Source organism: Ursus americanus, chromosome 8, assembly GCF_024610735.1.
Source record: "Ursus americanus isolate L20-20 chromosome 8, mUrsAme1.1.p, whole genome shotgun sequence".
Lineage (NCBI taxonomy): Eukaryota > Metazoa > Chordata > Mammalia > Carnivora > Ursidae > Ursus > Ursus americanus.
Genome location: NC_142134.1, coordinates 73,200,182 through 73,221,329, shown reverse-complemented (window position 1 = coordinate 73,221,329; position 21,148 = coordinate 73,200,182).

Below are 21,148 nucleotides of genomic sequence, written 5' to 3'. Positions count from 1 at the left end.
GCCCATAAACAGATCCACAAAGATATACTCCTCTGATTTTTGACAAAGGTGCAAAAGCAATTCAAGGAGGAAGGAAAGTATTTTCAACCAATGATGCTGGAACACTTGGACATCAAATGCAAAAATAAACCCCAAACTAAACTTGATTCCTCCTATAAAAATTAACTGAAAATAAATCACAGATCTAAAAGTAAAACGTAAAACTACAAAATTTTTAGAAGAGAACATGAGAGCATCTCTGTGACCTAGAGTTGGGCAAAGAATTCTTAGACACAATGATCTATGAGGATGTAAAAAATAAAGTGGGTAAGTTAGACTTAATTGAAATTTAAAATGTTTCATCTGTGAAAAACCCTGTTAAGAGGACAAAAAGACAAGCTACTAATGAGAAAAACTATTTGCAAATCACATATCTGACAAAGGACCTCTATCCAGAATATATTTTAAAACCACTCTAAACTCAATAGTGGGGGAAAAAATGCAATCCAATTAGAAAATGGAAAAAAGAAAAAAGACTTGAACAGACACTTTGCCAAAGAAGACATATGAATGGTGAATAAGCACGTGAAAAGATTTTAAACATCACTAGCCATTAAAGAAATGCAAATTAAAACCACAATGAAATATCACTAAAAATCTATTAAAATGTCTAATATAATTACTGATAGTACCAAATCCTGGAGACCACGTGAAGGAAGTGAATCTCTCATACACTGCTGGAGGGAATGGAACTCGTACAGCCACTCTGGAAAAGAATTCGGCACTTTTGGGAAGGAGTTAAGATGGCGGAGGAGTAGGGGACCCGTTTTTCAGCCGGTCCCCCGAGTCGAGCTGGATAGGTACCAGACCAGCCTGAACATCCACGGAACCAGCCTGAGACGCAGGAAGATACATCTGGATCTCTACAAATGAACATCTCCAGCGCTGAGATTGAGGTATGAAGCGGGGAGCCGTGAAACTGTGCACAGATATCGGAAGATAAACGGAAGGGGGAGGGAGCCGCCGCGTTCGGGCGCCGGGAAGCGGCAGCCACCTGCACCGGGGAGCGGGCGGACTCACAGAGGGCACCCGAGAGAGAGCGGACTGAGACTGTGAGCTGGGAACGTGCGCCACCAGACTGAAAACCAGAGCTCCGGTGCGCTCACTGGAAGCAGACTGAGACCGGGAGCTCCGGGAGCGCGCGGGGCGGCTGGCGGTGCTAGAAACACAAAGGACAGAGACGCGCCGGCCCTGGAAGTGAGGGCTGGGACGCCGGGTGTGGGGCGCACATCCCGGACGCTGCAGGGTTGAGCAGCACCAACAGTAACAGAGTTAAAGTGGCCAGAACATTAGTAGAGAACGGGCCGCAATCCCTCTGTTCTGTGACAGAGGCTGAGATACGGCCACTGCTGCTGTGACTCTCAGAAGAGGCACAGCAAACTGCCAGGGAAAGCCGCCAGAGAACAAAAGCCTGGAAATACCGGCTCACAGCGTGCCCATCCCCATCCCCTCTCGCAGGGGACACGGAGACTCTACCCAAACAGGGCTGCCTGAGTATCAGCGCGGCAGGCCCCTCCCCCAGAAGGCAGGCTGAAATATAAAGAAGCCCACATCCCTAAGATCCTTATAAAATAAGGGTGCACGGCCTGGGTCCCGGTCAATATTTTGGGCTCTGGACAACCCTGCAACCTCTCCTCATCAGAATGACGAGAAGGAGAAAACCCCCCCAGCAAAGACAAGACAATGAGTCTGTGGCCTCTGCCACAGAACTAATGGATATGGATATAACCAAATTATCAGAAATGGAATTCAGAGTAACAATGGTCAAGATGATGTATAGACTTGAAAAAAGTATTAACGAAAATGTTAATGAGAATATAGAATCTCTGAGGGTGGAAATGAGAGCGAATCTGGAATTAAAAATTAAAAATTCTTTGAGCCAAATGTAGTCAAAACTAGAGGCTCTGACGGCTGGGGTGAATGAGGCAGAAGAACGTATCAGCGAATTGGAGGATGGGTTAGTAGAAGAGAAAACTAAAATAGAATCTGGACTTAAAAAAATCCACGCTCAGGAATGTAGGTTACGGGAGATTACTGACTCAATGAAACGTTCCAAAGTCAGAATCATCGGCATCCCCGAGGGGGTGGAGAAAACAGAGGTCTAGAAGAGATATTTGAACAAATTGTAGCTGAAAACTTCCCTAATCTAGCAAGGGAAGCAAACATCCGTGTCCAAGAGGCAGAGAGGACCCTTTCCAAGCTCAACCACGACAAACCTACGCCACGTCACCTCATAGCGCAATTCGCAAATATTAGATCCAAGGATACAGTATTGAAAGTGGCCAGGGCAAAGAAATTTCTCACGTACCAAGGCAAAGGTATCAGAATTACATCAGACCTGTCTACACAGACCTGGAATGAGAGAAAGGGTTGAAAAGGAAAAACAAAGCTGGGGGCATCACAATGCCGGATTTCGAGCTGTACTACAAAGCTGTGATCACAAAGACAGCATGATGTTTTGGCACAAAAACAGACACATAGATTAATGGAACAGAATAGAGAACCCAGAAATGGACCCTCGGCTCTTTGGGCAACTAATCTTTGATAAAGCAGGAAAAAACATCCGGTGGAAAAAAGACAGTCTCTTCAATAAATGGTGCTGGGAAAATTGGACAGCTACATACAAAAGAATGAAACTTGACCACTCTCTCACACCATACACAAAGATAAACTCCAAATGGAGGAAAGACCTCGATGTGAGACAGGAATCCATCAAAATCCTAGAGGAGAACATAGGCAACAATCTCTACGACATCAGCCAAAGCAACCTTTTCCATGACACATCTCCAAAGGCAAGAGAAACAAAAGATAAAATGAACTTGTGGGACTTCATCAAGATAAAAAGCTTCTGCACAGCCAAGGAAACAGTCAAAAAAACTAAGAGGCAGCCCACGGAATGGGAGAATATATTTGCAAATGATGCTACAGATAAAAGACTGGTATCCAAGATCTACAAAGAACTTCTCAAACTCAATACACAAGAAACAAATAAACAAATCATAAAATGGGCAGAAGATATGAAGAGACACTTTTCCAATGATGACATTACAAATGGCTAACAGACACATGAAAAAAATGCTCAAAATCATTAGCCATCAGGGAAATTCAAATCAAAACCACACTAAGATACCACCTTACGCCAGTTAGAATGGCAAAAATTGACAAGGCAAGAAACAACAATTGCTGGAGAGGATGTGGAGAAAGGGGATCCCTCCTACATTGTTGGTGGGAATGCAAGTTGGTACAGCCACTTTGGAAAACAGTGTGGAGGACCCTTAAATAGTTAAAAATTGAGCTACCCTATGACCCAGCCATTGCACTACTGGGTAGTTACCCCAAAGATACAGACATAGTGAAGAGAAGGGCCATATGCACCCCAATGTTCATAGCAGCATTGTCCACAATAGCTAAATCGTGGAAGGAACCGAGATGCCCTTCAACAGATGACTGGATTAAGAAGTTGTGGTCCATATATACAATGGAATATTACTCAGCTATCAGAAAGAACGATTTCTCAACATTTGCTGCAACATGGACGGCACTGGAGGAGATAATGCTAAGTGAAATAAGTCAAGCAGAGAAAGACAATTATCATATGATTTCTCTCATCTATGGACCATAAGAACTAGGAAGATCAGTAGGAGAAGAAAGGGATAAAGAAAGGGGGGTTAATCAGAAGGGGGAATGAAGCATGGAGACTATGGACTATGAAAAACAAACTGAGAGCTTCAGAGGGGAGGGGGGTGGGGGAATGGGATGGGCTGGTGATGGGTAGTAAGGAGGGCACGTATTGCATGGTGCACTGGGTGTTATACGCAAGTAATGAATCATCGAACTTTACATCAGAAACCAGGGATGTACTGTATGGTGACTAACATAATATAATACAAAAAAATTAAAAAAAATAATTCGGCAATTTTTTTTAATGTTATGCACTTTCTTTTAAGTTAAACATGCATTTACTACGTGATCCAGCAATGCCTTTCTGGGGCATTTACCCAAGAGAATTGAAGATATATATTCACACTAACACCTAAACACAAATACTCATAGCAGCTTTATTTATAATAGCTCCAAGCTGGAAACAATACAAATATCCCTCAAGGAATACATGGTTAAACAAACCCTGGTACATCACACAAAGGAATACTACTCAGCAGTAAAAAGAAACAAATTGTTGGGTAGGTGGATCTCAAGAACATCATGCTCGATTAAAAAAAAAAAGCCAGTTTCAAAAGACTGCATGTCCTACGACTCCATTTATATATCATCCTCAAAATTACAGAAGTACAGAAATGCAGAATAAATTAGTGATAAATCAGGATTTAAAAGAAGGTTGTGACTATAAAGGGATAGCATGAGGGACTGCCTATGTAGTGAAAAAATAGTCCTGTATCTGGACTGTGACGGTGGTTATACAAATCCATATGGGTGATAAAATGTCATGGAACTTATACACGTAAACTATAGACGTAAAAAAAAAGAGTGCGTATAAAAATTGATGAAATCCGAGCATGGTTTGTAGTCTAGTTAATTGTATTAGGCTGATGCCAACTTTCTAATTTTAATAATGTACTATACTATGTAAGATATTTCTACTGAGGGAATCTGAGTAATGGGTACATTGCATCTCACTGTACTCTTTTGAAACTTCTTGAGAGACTATAATTATTTCAAAATAAAAAGCTAAAACATGTACATAAGTGGAATTGCACCATATATATTCTCCTGTAACTTTCTGTACTTCAGCATTGCTTGTGAGCTTCATGCAGGGGACTACCTACAGCTCTTATGTATTCATTTCCGCTGATATAGTATTCTCACTGTATAGTATTCCACAACTTATTATTTATCTTCCTAATGATGTACATTTAGGTTATTTCCGGTCTGTTTTGTTTTTGTTCTTGTTTTACTATTCACTACAGCAAAGCAATGAACTATCTGGTGCATGCATGAGATCATTTCTCTGGGGAACTGGATCATAAGAATGGACTTTCTGAAATTCACTCTCCAAAGCAGTTCTACCAATTTGTACCACAAGTAGTTGTGAGCAATCTTCTTTTTCAATATGCGGTATTATCAAGCTTTTAAACCTTTTCCAGTTTGAAGATGGGAATCGGTATCTTATTGTTTACTTTTGCATTACTCTTATTATAAAGATTGTTTCAAATATTTGGTGGTTACTTCTGCCTTCCTCTTCAGTCTCATTCCCTGCCACTCTATCTCATGACTAATTACTAATTCCTTCTTTCATCTCCCTGTCCAAGCTTATAGGTTTCTTTTCCTAGGGCCTTTGTATTTGTTGTTCCTTCTACTTAACCCCTCTGCCTGAAATAGCCTGCCATTGGACAGTTAAATGATTAGATTCTCTTGTCCTTCTGGTCTCACCATACCTCCGCAGACAGGCGTTTTCTGACTATCTTCACATCAGTATTAAAATTTTTACATATGCTTCAATACTCTCTGAAAGAATTGAAACAATCTTGATCATTTTGTTTTTGATAACTTGTCTCTCTCACCTTCTAGAATATAATAATCTTGGGAGAAGTGACATTGTAAGTGTTCTTTATCACAGGCTCCCCTATACCTAAAATAGTGAAGAGGTAACAATATATCGGTAGGAAAATTATGAGTCTTGGAACAGCTTGGCACGTGGAGCATGCAAGACCTTGCGAGCCATGTTAAAGAGTATAGATTTATTTCTGAACATGTTGTTAACATGAAAGGAACATGGAAAGAGCATAGACAATCCTAAATATATAATAAGATTCATGTGATTTTTCCCGCAAAAGACATAAACACTAAATTTTTTTTAATTTAAATTCAGTTAGCCATCATTAGTTGCAGATGTAGTGTTCAATTATTTATTAGTTGCATGTAACACCCAGTGAACACTAAATTTCTCACCATAAGCCTGTTTCCCCTGGATCATTGGCCTCTAGAGAAGTTGTATAGTGGCCATTCTGAGATTTTCCATTACTCCACTAATAATTTGGGGCCTCTGTCTCCAAGATTCCACATCATCTTCTTTATTGAGCTACTTCTAAGAAAAGATAGCCAAAATAAATCTTTCAGAGTTACTGCACGTACAATCTGTTCTAATTTGATACTTCAACAAGGTATCAAATAATAAGCTAAATTATTTTAATAATAAATCAAAACTGAAATTACAGAACATGGAATTAAATAAAAAGACAACACTAAATGCTAAAATGTTGAGGTAGTCTTAAATGCATTTATTAGAAAACAGGAAAGAATAAATGATCAAGCTATTCAATACAATAAAAGAATAAGAGTAAATAACAGAAATGGAAACATAAAGACAAAAGCACACAGTATTAAAATAGAAAATGATAAAGAGAAAATGAGAGATAATAATACTGTGAGTTGAATTTTTGAAGAGTCAAAGAGATAGAAAGAGAAAGAGAGAAAAAGACTGATGGAATAAAAAACACTAAATAAGGAATATTGAGATAAGCAAAGAGGTTTCTAACAACATATTTTTAAATATAGTTGACAAACAATCCTACATTAGTGTCGGTGTATACCACAGTGATTCCACAAGTCTATATGTTATGCTATGCTCATCACAAGTGAAGCTACCGTCTGTCACCATCCAATGCTATTATAATATCATTGATTATATGCTCTTTGCTGTACCTTTTATTCCTATGACTTACTTATTCCCTAACTGGAACCTTCTATCTCCCACTCCCCCTCATCCATTTTCTCAACCCCCAAACCCATCCCCTCTGGCAAAAACCAGTTTGTTGTCTGTATTTATAAGTATGTTTCTGCTTTTTGTTTGTTTGTTTATTCACTTGTTTTGTTTTTCTTAGATTCCATATATAAGTGAAATCATATGGTATTTGTCTTGAAAATGGCAAGATTTTATTCATTTTATGGCTGATTAGTATTCCATTCTTCTTTATCCATTCATCGATCAATGACCACCTGAGCTGTTTCTATGTATTGGCTATTGTAAGTAATGCTGCAGTAAACATAGGGGTGCATATATTTTTTAAATCAGTCAATAAAAAATATTTTAAATTACGTAACACAAATAAGCAAATTGATTCTAATAATTGTGTAAATCTTAACATCCAAATCTTAAAGAATTGTACTTACCTCTAATGCCTATGTATTAAATTTGCATTTAGAAATTTTTCCTAAAAATACAGAAATTTCTGAAAATCCTTAGAAGGAAAAGAACTAAAAAAATGGCACACTAGCCAACAGTATCAAAAGCTTTAAATTTCTTGTCACAGTCCCAGAACTGTAGAATTTGACATCCTTATGAGATGTGGGAAAAAAAAGATCTTTTATAATCTTAAAGTGACTCTTTTACTTTTAAGTACTCACTTATAAACATCTAATCCTTTTAATCTTTCTTGGCCAAACTATGAGTCTTTTTTGGTTCCTTGATTTTTATATGTTGGGGGCAAACTCAGTTTCATCGCTTCTTATATTTTCTCATATTTGAATAATTGAATAGGCAAGTCTGTATGATTTTTTAGTTCAGTGTAATGGATCCCACTTGCTCATGGATATAAACCACTATCTCTAATATCACCTTTATCCGTAATAAAAGTGATATTTTTGTTTTATTTTTAATAGTTTCAGAACTTGAATTTGGGAGAGAGATGTTGTTTACTGAGTATTCTTGAATCCTCAACCACTGCTCCAACCATAAAAGCAGTAAAGGAAGAATTGTCAATGTCATTCTGTCTTAAGGAGGCAATTGTATCCAGCTGGGTTGGGAAAGGCCAGTTTACCAGGCTTCCAACTATGCACAATCCACTCAGGAGGAAAGAAAGTGGAAGTAAAACTGAATGCACTGTTATATGAAAAAAAATAATTTTCTATTTATTTAAACCACTGGGTTTTTGGGACTCAATGTATCAGAAGCCACATGTTGGTACTAACAAATGTACCCTATGAATTAAATTATTTTTCAGTGAGAAATACAACTTGACAGAGGTGCAAAGAATTGCCAGAATTCTATGTAGAAAGCCAAGGAAGAAATCATGTGGATTATCTCATGGCAGGTGTGTGGAAAAGTATTTGATTATATTTATATTTGCTTTTAAAAGAATGTGAAAAGTAAAAAACAAATGTTCGAAAAACAGTGCAATCAGCGAGGCAAAAGATGGTCCAGCAAATGGTGTGCTATGCTTCTTCCCTAAAGGAGACAAAGAGAAAGTACTTTAGAAATCAGAAGGTTCCATTTCTGAAGTTAATTAGCACTTCCTAATGTCTGATTTGCTCATCTTTTGAACAGTTCTATTATTAATATACAGAGAGTTAATATGGAAAGCACATTCTTATGTTAATTATCTAATTAACTAATCCAGGCACAATTAAATCACTAAATTCACACAACATTAATTTTTCTTAGTTTAATTTCACAGATACCAAATTTCTTTAGAAGTTAACATTTTTGTGGGCTTTCCCACCATTTTTATATTTGATAGGGACCATTGGACTTCTTAAAATGCATGAACTCAGAAAACATGAAGAATTAGAGGTCTCTCATATAGTTCCATCAGTCTTATTTCTAGAGAATTTTGTCCAACTTCACCCTAAGAGCTCGATAAATAATAAAATCACCCAGCAAGTAACATTTGTCACCTCAAATAAAAGTACTTATCCCTTCCTTTTTGGCAACTAATCACATGACAGGGATTGAAGTAGAAGGGAGTGGAATGTGTTGAGTGCATGGGGATGTGAGGAAACCCTCCTTTGAAGGCTGGAAATCTGAAAACTAAAGAAACAGTTACTCCCACTCCTTCCTGCGGCCATTGAGAGCGGCAGTACCATTGATGGTTCCATTCCACATACCAAGGATAAGAAGGTAGGCATGGGATCATAGCCTGACTGGGCACAAGAATTTCTTGAAGCAACCCCCATCATCCTTTCCTGGGTCTCCCTAGAAGCACATTAGAAATCTGAATAGTTTCTATGGGCCATGTTCTAGGGGTGAGGATGGCTAAGCACAAGAGCTGGGGTGCCTCATTTATTAATAATAATAATCATTAATATAGTGACTAGTATAATATAATATATAATTATATTACAGATATTATCTATCTATTTATAAAATATGCTTCATATTATCGTGCTCATTTGCTAGAAGTACCAGAGAAAAGAGAACAGAGGCAGAGATTGTCCAAGCCAAGCATCAACTGGCGGAAGTAGATAAATCTCAGAGCAGCAGTAGCTCCAGCCATATAAGAGGTGTACATAAAACCACGAGAGACTGTGGACTCTGGGAAACAAACTGAGGGCTTCAGAGGGGAGGGGGGTGGGGGAATGGGATAGGCTGGTGATGGGTAGTAAGGAGGGCACGTATTGCATGGTGCACTGGGTGTTATACGCAAGTAATGAATCATGGAACTTTACATCAAAAACCAGGGATGTACTGTATGGTGAGTAACATAATATAATAAAAAAATATTATTAAAAAATAATCAACAAAGGAAAACAGCCAAATTCTCCAGGAGGCATTTTGGGATGCTATGTAAAATTATGACGTCAAGGGACAGAATTATGCTATTTGATGGCCATTTCTCATTCAACCTATGCTGCTGTATTCATGACCTTTATTTTTTAAATTTTATTACTGAAGTATAGTTGACATACAGTGTTATATTAGTTGCAGATATACAACATACTGATTTGAAAATTCTATACTTGCTGTTCACCACAAGTGATATTTTCTTCTCTTTTTTAAGATCATTTTTTTTCTTTCTTAATCACATAGTGAGCAATGCAGTATGATGCCTCCTGGGAATTTGCCTCAAAACTAAATTTTATGCTGGCGAGTTATTGAATTATAGGTTTACACTGACTTAGAGAATAACTGGATTGATCTGAGAGTTTCCCTGATTTGATGAGACTGAATTGGCTGCTGAGAGAGTAGCAGCCACAGCTTATATCACTTTTGGTGTTTCCGCTATCTCTTGAGGTGAGATAACAGAGTATATTCCACTGTTCAGAAGAAGAAATAGTGAAAAATTCTAGGCTTTGTAGACATGGGTGTGAATTCATCCTCTGCCACGAAGCTGGCTGGGGTACACTTGGACAGGACTGTTCCCTTCTCCAAGACTCACTGGCTTTCCTCTGTGTCAGAACGGGGATGATAAAGTTCCAAACAGTGTTGATGTGAAAAGGGGTGTGTCTCATATACCAGTGTCTACAGAATCCTTTCAATAATTGCACTTCATCATAACTGATCCCACATCTTGTGAAAACTCCTTCACAAGAGTTCTGGGAACTCCTGAGATTTTGTATCTTTCCCAGTTACCTTCATCTTTAATTGCTACCTTCTGCTAAGCTCTCAGTCATTACCCTGCATCTTGTGCTGTGTTATTTATTTCTGTTCCAGTGTAAATCAGAATTTGGACATGTGTACTCCTCATTGGTTTCTTAGCTGCTTCTAGTAGATTATTATTCCTTAGTGGTTTCACGCTGCAATATCATATAGAAAATACATTTATATTGAATATTAAGTTTCCCTAATATCTTCAGGCTTTTTTTTTTTTTAATTTCTAGCAAGTCAGATTTAGCCTAAAGATGTTTCCCAGCTCTCTGTCCTTTTCTTATCTCCCTTTATCTGCTTTCTCCTCAAGGCTCTCCCTGAACACATTTCCTTTTTTTCAACTTTACATGTGAATAATTAAAGATATCTATCTATCTATATCTATACATCTATCTATAGACATCTATAGAGAGATGATAGATAGATATGTATATATACATGTATACATATCTTTATAATGTAAAATTCAAGAAGTAAGGAATTATAAAAATGAAACCAGTGCAACCACTGTGGAAAATAGTATGGAGTTTTGTTTTGTTTTTAAGTTAAAAACAGAAATACCATGTGATCCAGTAATTCCAATACTGGGTACTTAAAAAAAAAAAAACAACAGAAACATTAATTTGAAGATATATGCATTCCTATGGTTGTTGTGACATTGTTTACAACAGCCAAAATATGGAAGAAGCACAAGAACCCTATATATATATATATATATATGCATATATATATATATACATACACACTATATATATACAGTAGAATATATATACATATATTACATATGATACATATCATAGAATATATATATATGTATATATATTAGAATATTACTTAGGCATAAAAAAGAATGGAATACTGCCATTTGTGACAATATGGATGGGCCAAGTCAGACAGAGAAAGATAAATATCATACTATTTCACTCATATGTAGAATCTAAAAAACAAGCAGACTCTTAAGCACAGAGAATGGAATGGTAGTTGCCAGAGAGGATGTGGGTGAGGGGTAGACAAAATAAGTGAAGGGGATTAAGAAGCACAAACTTCCAGTTATAAAATAAATAAATCACAGAGATTAAAAGTACAGCATAAGGAATATAGTCAGTAATTTTTTAATAACATTGTATGGTGACAGTGACTGCACTTACCATGATGAACACTGAGTAATGCATAGAATTGCTGAATCACTATGTGGCACAACTGAACTAACATAACATTGTATGCCAAGTATACTTAATTAAAAAAAAAAAAAACGAAACAAGTCATCCTAAAATCTCAGTACCTAGAAACTTTACTGTGAGTGATCTACTTAACCCAGAAAATATCTAGCTTAGAATCATGGCTTTACTATCAATACCTATGTTGATTTAGCTAATCTACCAAACGCCTACTATGCCTCAATTGTCTCATTCTAGAATGGGTATGATAATAATGGTACCTGCCTTTTAAAGTTGTTGTGAGATTAAATGAAGTATTATATGTACAGTGCTCAGGAAAATTCCAGGGTTGAGTAAGCACTCAGTAAGTAGTGTTAGCTGCTCTATTATTTATTATGATTATTAGTATAATTCTAGATATCTATGCATGTATATAGTGAAAGGGATAAAGACATGAACAAATGAAAATAATTTCTAGAGAAAAGAATCATTCTGATAAATGCTATTTATTTATTATTTATTAATAATTATTTATAATAATAAACAGAACAATTTATTATTAAATTTATTATTAAATAAACAAATAAATAACTTAGATAATAAATAGAAATAATAATTATTTATAATTATTTCTTAATAAATTAATTTTAAAAATTTTATATTGAACTTAATTTTAATAACCAAGTAAAATTAAGGAGACTGTTGAATTCACATAATTCTTTCACAAAAAGAAATGTCATTTACTAAAAACATTCCTCTATAGTTAAGAAAAAAATGGTTTGAAAAAAATATTATAAGGTTGGACTCATTAGTTTGTTTGACTACATGCTTTAATTTCGGAAAGTTTAAATTCCTTCTTTACTATGAAATGAATCAGATCAGGTGGTGAGTCCACCCTGATGATAATTCCTCCACCCTAGCCTTTCTCCACTTCTAATCTTTGTAAGCTATATTATTATTTTTATGTTATCAAGGCTTATAATATTCTCATTCCATTTTGCATATATAATTATCTAAGTTTTAGTTATATATTAAGTAAATTTAATATTCATCCCAGGCTTTTTAACACAGATTTTTCATTTTTTAAATTCTGTGAGCTTATACTAATTATCTATTTTGTTTGTTTTGTGGCAAAGAAGGCCCATGGTTATTGTATTTCTAGAATATTTGTACTTAACACCATTATAATCTCTATCCATGCTACTAGAACCAGGTAGGTATTCATCCTTATTTTTTGGCTTTGAATATTACTGTCAAGAGGTAGAAGTCCTGATTACTTATTGCTCTTGTAGGTGGCTCATTTTCCCCCCTGCCAGGCTATCAGAAGCACTCTTTCTTTTTCTCTAACAACCAACCAATAACTCCATTAGAATGGGCCCCAATATTAGTCAATCAGAATTTTATTTTCTAGCTACAAATTCACTTTTTTATTGCTTTCAAGAAGTTTACTTGCATTATATCTTTAAGTATTTTTTCTATAATTTGTTAAGTTCATATTTTCTGCCTTCCACATCTATCAACTCCTTTCTATTTGCTTAGTCTCTTTATTTTTTTCTTCTCTGTTCATCGTGATTATACCAAGACTTTGTTCTAGGACAGACACTCAATTTTCAAACATTCTGTTTTACTCTTTGTTGTTTCTAATTTATTTATTAGTTCTGTGGTATCATCTCTTAGAGCAGATGTATGTGTTATCTTTCTTTCTGACTTTCTCTTTCTCTTTCCACCCTCACTAATCCATTTTCCATAGTGAAGTTGGATGAGTCTTTCCCAGGTTTCCATCATCCACCTCTCTAACCGCTAACTCAAAAATCTTCAAGGATTTCTACTCTGTCTCTTCCTGTCTCTTCCACTAACTCTCTGAGGGTAGATGAAACATTCTGAGCCCTTGCCTATGTGTTAAGAGCAGTTGTGCTTTTAGATTCTTGCCTCAATCTTTGTAACAACTTTGTAAGAAAGGTGTCAGTATTGTTATCATGCTCATTTTGCAGATGAGAAAATGAACATATGGAGCAATTAAGAAAATTACCCAAAGTCAGACAGCAATTTAAAGTGGTTTTTTTAATCTACTGAATAAGAGAAGATATTTGCAAATGATATATCTGATAAGGGGTTAACAACCAAAATATATAAAGAACTAATAAAACTCTATATAAGTAAAAACAATCTGGTTTAAAAATGGACAGAATCCCTGATAAGCATTTTCCAAAGAAGATAAAAAGATGGCCAACAGACACATGAAAAGATGCTCAAAATCACTCGTCATCAGAGAAATGCAAATCAAAACCACAATGAGATATCACCTCACACCCATCAGAATGGCTATTATCAAAAAATAAGATAACAAGTACTGGTGAGGATGTGGAAAAAAAAGGGAATTCTCATGCATTGTTGATGGGAATGTAATTGGTTTAGCCACTATGGTAAATGGTACAGAGTTTCCTCAAAAAATTGAAATTAGATTGACCATACAATCCAGCAATTCCACTTCTAGGTATTTATCCAAAGAAAATAAAAGCACTAATTTAAAAAGATGCATGTACCCTATATTCATTACAGCATGATTTACAATAGCCAAGATATGGAAGCAATCTAAGTGTCCATCAATAAATGAATGAATAAGGAAAATGTGGTATATTTTAGTACAAACCTCTCACTTTTTTTTTTTTTTAAGATTTTACTTATTTATTTGACAGAGACAGAGACAGCCAGCAAGAGAGGGAACACAAGCAGGGGAAGTGGGAGAGGACGAAGCAGGCTCCCAGCTGAAAAGCCTGATGCAGGGCTCGATCCCAGAATGCCGGGATCATGCCCTGAGCCGAAGGCAGACGCTTAATGACTGAGCCACCCAGGTGCCCTTCTAAACCTCTCACTTTTTTATATGACTTGTGAGATTCTCTACAACCTGGCTCTTCCCTACCTTTCTGACCTCACCTCTTCCAACTCCACATCCTACATCTTTGACTGCAGGCAAAATGAATTCTATTCCATTTTTCCAATATTCTATGAGTTCTTGAACATTTACCCTTCTCCTGCCCCTCTGTTTTAAGTAATCCTATTTGTCTTGCACATCCCAACTTCACTATCTTTTCCACAGGGTTTTCCCTCTTTCCCTGACCCTATACAGGTATCATTCTATATAGTTCCACATCATTAAATAGTCCATGTTATTGGAATTACTTATTTAATACATAGACTTGTTTGCTTCGGTTTCCCCAGAACTAACATTGGGTTTGGAAATAGTAGACTTAGAGTAAATGTTGGTTTGTTAATGAATGAATGAAAACCATTACAGAGGAAAAACAGTAGGAACACTAAATGAGGAAAGTTATTATGGAAGAAGAAAGTAGATTACAGGAGGGGGTGGGCTTACTAAATTTTCTATACCTTTTAAATACATTGAGTATTACTCATTTCTGTGCCCATTTGCACTACTAGATTATGGCTCCTTGGGGAGAGGAAGCACATATACTCAGCGAAAGGAAACATAACTGACTCTAGAGATGTTAATACATTTTTGTTTTCTTAATTGTCAGTGAATATCCACTGCCCAGTGAAAATTACCAAAATAACCACACAGACAATTGGATGCTATTCTTATCTTCTTCAAAAGGAGGATTCACATGGGTTTTTTCATAAGATTTCCATTGCACAAAATGAGACCCAAGTGTATGCCTCTGTTTGAGGTTGACTGAGTCACTTTTTCTTTCCAAGGTTCAACTACTTTTAAAGGGCAAACTTCTTTTCGTGGTTTAGAATATGCTCTGTTTGCTAATAAAGTTCTATCTAAAGGAGACAATGATCAGGTTTCATTCCATTACAAATAGCAAATGACTTATAAAGCCCATGGTACCATAACAATGTGAAAATGTCTTGTCAGATCTCTGGGAGGAAACTCTATATCCCAGCTTAATAAAAAAGACACTGGAAATGCGACTAGATCATGGTCCTTCTGTACACTGTAGCCTCTCAGAGAGAGAGAGAGAGAGAGAGAGAGAGAAGACCTAGAAGCTGAAGCCTCAAAAGCCAGCCACCCAGACAACCCACAGAGATGATGAATGAGCTGTCAAGGAGATGAATAAACAGTAACTCTGCCATCACATTCAATACTTTATTTTGATCAAATAAATGTCGTTATAGAGATACTTCATTTGAGAATCATTGAGTTGGAGAGGACCTAGAGATGTTATTAATAAGAGTAGCTAATAGTCATTCAATATTATCTAAGAGCTTGGTGATTTATATTGATTGCCATATATATAGTCCTCATAACAACCCTAATGAGATAGTTAAATTCATTCCATTGTTACAGATAGTCACTGATGCAAAGAATGCAAAGAGAGAAGTAACTTGCTCAGTGTCTCATAACTATGAAATAGCAGAATGAAGATTTGAATCTGGACAGTGTAGTTCCTACATTATAGTTAATTCTTTTACCATGCAGATAGAGACAACTATGTAAGCAAAGCTACAATTTGTTGAATCTTTAACACGAGTCTCTATATAAGTAGCATACATTTATTATGTTGTTTACATACCAAAATAACATTATAAATCTGGGAAACAAACTGAGGGCTTCAGAGGGGAGGGGGGTGGGGGAAGGGGATAGGCTGGTGATGGGTATTAAGGAGGGCATGTATTGCATGGTGCACTGGGTGTTATACGCAAGTAATGAATCAAGGAACTTTATATCAAAAACTAGGGATGTACTGTATGGTGACTAACATAATATAAAAAAAACCATATTATTATTAAAAAAAATAAATCTGAACCTAAACACTTGGGAGGGGAATAATTGTGAAAAGCAATTCAGTTAAACCCAAAGAATCTCAGAAATGTTCAAAATTGGTGTACTATGTACTATGGAAAGTTAGATAAGCTTAAATGTGAGTTTGACCCTCTTATTCTCCTCCCACCCCATGAAGAAGTAATTAGCTAATTTCCCCCCCACTTCTATAAGAAACCAGAATTTATTCTTTGAAGAAATAATAACCAGAGTGGTCTTGAAAGCAAAGTCACCATGTCTCGTAGAAGTTGAGGGTAAGACACTGAAAATGCAGATTACATAGAACTCTGCATAATGAATGGGTAAAACTCAAGTGCCATTCTTTATTTCCAAACACTAACAAAATAGAGGACATAAGATAGTTTTATTCACATGTCTGGACCTTCCCTAGGTTAGCTCGACCCTTCTCTCTTTCTATGTAATAGTCTCAGGACCTCTCTATGTGGTCTACTTCATGGCATACATTCAGGGATCCAAGAGACTAAGGCAGAAGCTTAAATGAGATGTGTAGATTGCCAAAGCATCACTTCCCCCATGCTCCGTTAGTCAAAGCAGTCACAGGTCAGCCATGGTACAAGAGGACAAAATGGATGAATAAGGAAAAAATGGTGAGACTCTTCAGGCATGGTTTTTTGAGTACAGTCCTTTCGATCTAAAGACCTAGAAATCAAACACAATGTTACATGACCCCTGTACACCCCATATACAGTGTTGGAACAGAGAGAATAACTACCACAGATGTTCCCGTTTAAAAGGCAAGGGTTCGTATATACAATGGAATATTACTCAGCCATCTGAAAGGATGAATACCCACCATTTCCATCAACATGGATAGAAATGGAGGGGATTAAGCTAAGTGAAATGAGTCAAGCAGAAAAAGACAATTATCATATGGTTTCACTCATATGTAAAACATAACGAATAGTGTGGAGGGCCACAGGGGAAGGGAGGGAAAACTGAATGGGAAGAAATCAGAGAGGGACATAAAACATAAGAGACTTTGGACTCTGGGAACCAAACTGAGGATTACAGAAGGGAGAGAGGGTGGGGAGATGGGATAACCAGGTGATGGGTATTAAGGAGGGCATGTGTGGCGATGAGCACTGGGTGTTATACACAACTAATGAATCATTGAACTAATCAAAAACTAATCACATACATAAAAAACTAATGATGTACTATGTGCTGGCTAATTGAACATAATAATAAAAAATAAATATTAAAAAATAAAAATAAAATAAATAAAAAGAAGGGATTAAGATTCATGCTGCAGTCACTACTCTAGAGAAATTTTGAAACCTAACTAGATACATGTTGCTAGTTCTTATATTCCATCCCAGTCTTGCTTCTTGGGAAAATTCTCCATGGCTCTTGACTCTGCCCTCAGGGTTTTTAGTTCCATCATGAATTATCTTTCCTTCTCCATAAGAAAGAGACTAGATAGCATGTTCTAGTCTGATTTCTGCTGAGAAGTTAGAGGCTCTGACAGCTCTTATTCTGAGCTCTCTCTGGCTCTTTTCACACAAAGTTGGTAATATATACACTATTTAAATTATTTTCAAAACTTCATGGGTTTCTTTTGAATCTTTAGGGCCCACTACATTAGATGATATTCATACCTGTAAATCTTTCTTACAAAGGCTCTCCCATACTTTTGCTTGACTGTGATGTTGCTGTGGGACAACATGTCTAAAATTCTTCAGAGTCCTCATACCTAGCAAAGAGAATCTACAAATAACCCAAGCGAATCAAGGCAAAACTACCCCGTCTTCCTTAAGGCTAAGTTCAGAAGAAGCACGGCATCACTTCTGCTACATTCTAGTGATCAAAGCAGTTACAGGCTAGTACATATTCAAGGAGAGGGAAATAGATCCTACTTCTCAAATGTAGTGACACCGATTTTGCTCAACTGTAATCTACCACAACTATTTAAGAGACAATAGGGAGAGAACAGAGATCTGGATGTAAGAGAGCTTAAGTACTCATCAACTACCATGATACAGGTCAATAAATAACATTCATAATTAATCAATGAAGAAAGAGAAGCATAAACATGTTCTTTAGAATTTTGGAGATAAATACCAGAAATAATGGCCTTAAGAGCTGAAAGTAGGCACCTCGAGGGAAAGAATTTGTGAGTAGGAAGACATGGACAAAGGTCCTGCTATACTTCACTTAAAGTTTTTTTTTTCATAATATTCAATTATTTTCACCATGCACATGAATTTCTTGCAAAAATAAAAATTAATCTCAAAAAGAATAGTTTCTATTTTTTTCCAAGCATGGTGAAAATTATACTGTATCAATCTAAAATGCGGTTTAATGAATTTGGCAACTTATTATTATTCTGAACTAAGTAACAAAACAATTCACCAGGAACCTTTTTTTAGCAGTAAGTTAAAAAAATTAAAAAATAAAAATTGGAAGAGTCAATAACATAGTTTACAGAAGAAAAAATGAGTGAGAGCATAAGTGCACATATCCCATTTTTTCAACCATTTTTCACACTCCGAAAGGGTGTTAAATTGCATGCCAATTTTATCATTCAACTCCAAAATAGAATCCTTGGTAATATTTGTGTGGTGCTGTGCCTTTGACAAATGACTCTCGTATACATATTTTTTTCACCCTCATAACATTTGTGTGACTTTCATTGACCAGGCATTATTATTCTCTTCCCAAAGGAAGAAAGTAAAGTCCAGATGAGTTAGTTTCATCATTTAAGGTCATATGGTCATCCAAAGTCATATGATTACTTAGTGTCAGAGCTGGTTTTCCAGTTCCAAACCCTGACCTCTTTCATCTCTCTGATCTGCCAGACTTTGAAAGACCATATCCAGAATGGCACAGGGAACCAGTATGCTGAACATCCATCTGGGTCTGGAAAGTGGCATCACACTCGGACATTTCACCAGAATGAGTGTAGTCCTGACATACACAGTAGTAGCAGGAGTATTTATTTTTTTTTTAAAAGATTTTATTTATTTATTTGACACACACAGAGAGAAAGGGGGCAGAAGCAGGGGGAAGGGCAGAGGGAGAAGGAGAAGCAGACTCCCTATTGAGCAGGGAGCCCAATGTGGGGCTCAATCCCAGGACCCTGGGATCATGACCTGAGCCAAAGGCAGACCTTAACCAACTGAGTTACCCCAGCAGTAGTACTTATTTACTATGTCTACATTAAGAAGAAAATAGTGTCTTTCTTGCTAAACACAATGAACAGAAAAGGATTCCAATTCAGTAACATTTCAATGAGAGTGTTGAAAGTCTCCCTCTATTAGTAGAGGAACATTATCCAGAACACTTCCTTCTGAACAGTGCCAAAGCATATGTAATTAGAACTTAGCCAGCAGTTCAAAGCCCAGTTTGAGGAAACCCTGACAGGATTTTTAAGAAGTATGAAAATGTGTGATCTGTGTTAAATTTCAGAGACCATTTCACAACACAGAGGACTCAACTGTGACCCTTGGATGGACTGATTCAACAATCCCACACTTACTTTCTGAGCAGATTCAGTCCATGGACCTACGACTTGGCTTTGAGGAATGGACTTGCCATCTTGTATAGTTGGTGAGCCACTGGGAGGTGTGAGTTCCAAGCCTGGCCATGAGTTATCCATGTACCCAAGAGCATATAGCCCCTCTAGGTCTCAGCACTCTCATTAGAAGGTTGATTGAATGCCGTTTTCCAAAGTGTGGTGTCCGTACCACTGAGGGTACACAGGCTGGCCTGTCAGGGCAGATTTGGAATTTTTAAATTGAGACAGTCATTTGGTTGTTGTAGTACAACCAAAACACAAAGTATTTTCTCTGCTTTGAGATGTCACAGATTTTGTTGCTTTGAATGAGATGCAGTAGATATTTAAATTGTTGTCAACTTATGTATTAGTCAACTTACAGGAGAAAAAACTAAATAATAATACTACAAGTATATATAAACGTAAAATTCTTAGAGATGAGGAATAAAATAGAAAACACTGGACCAGAAGACTGATTTCTGCTTGAAAAGTGTTATGAAAAGTGGTTTTTTTTTCCTTTAAAAGAAAATCAACAATGAAATGAGTAAATATCTTCTACATGAATAAAAATACTAATAATAACAGTTACTTTACAACAACAATGCAAGGAAGGCACTAGTATTTTTCTTATTTAATAAATGAACAGCAGTTCAGAAAAACTGAGTAATTGTGTGGCCAAAAAGTACACAACCAACATGTAGTAGTGCTAAGATTCCAAGTAGGTTCCTATAACCATTAAGCTCATGGCATTGCACAAGCTGTGGCAGAAGATGGTGGATGGGAAATGGACAGGCTAGGACTCAACCTAGCAACTAGGAGCCGCCATTTTCTGCTTGTGAGATTTTGAGCCTGTTGTTGAACATGTGCCTTGGTTTCCACATTTTTAAAATAGTGTTAATAAAATGAGGAGATGTTGGTTAAAGGGCAGAAAGTTTCAATTATGGAAGATGAATAAACTCTGGAGATAACAATGTGTAGCCTGGTGACTACAGTTAATATTACTGGGTTGGATAGTTGAAATTTTCAGAGAGTAGTTCTTAAGTGTTCTTTTTTTTTTTTTTTAAGATTATTTATTTATTTATTTGAGAGAGAGAGAGCAAGAGCAGGGGGGTGGGGTGGAGGGAGAGGAAGAAGCAGGCTCCCAGCTGAGCAGGGAGCCCAGTGCAGGTTTGGATCCCAGGACCCTGGGTTCATGACCTGAGCTGAAGGCAGACACTTAACAAACTGAGCCACCCAGGCTCCTCGGTTCTTAAGTGTTCTTACCCCATGTTTCAAAATGGGAACTATATAAAGTGATGGGTATATTAATAAGCTTGGTTGTGGTAATC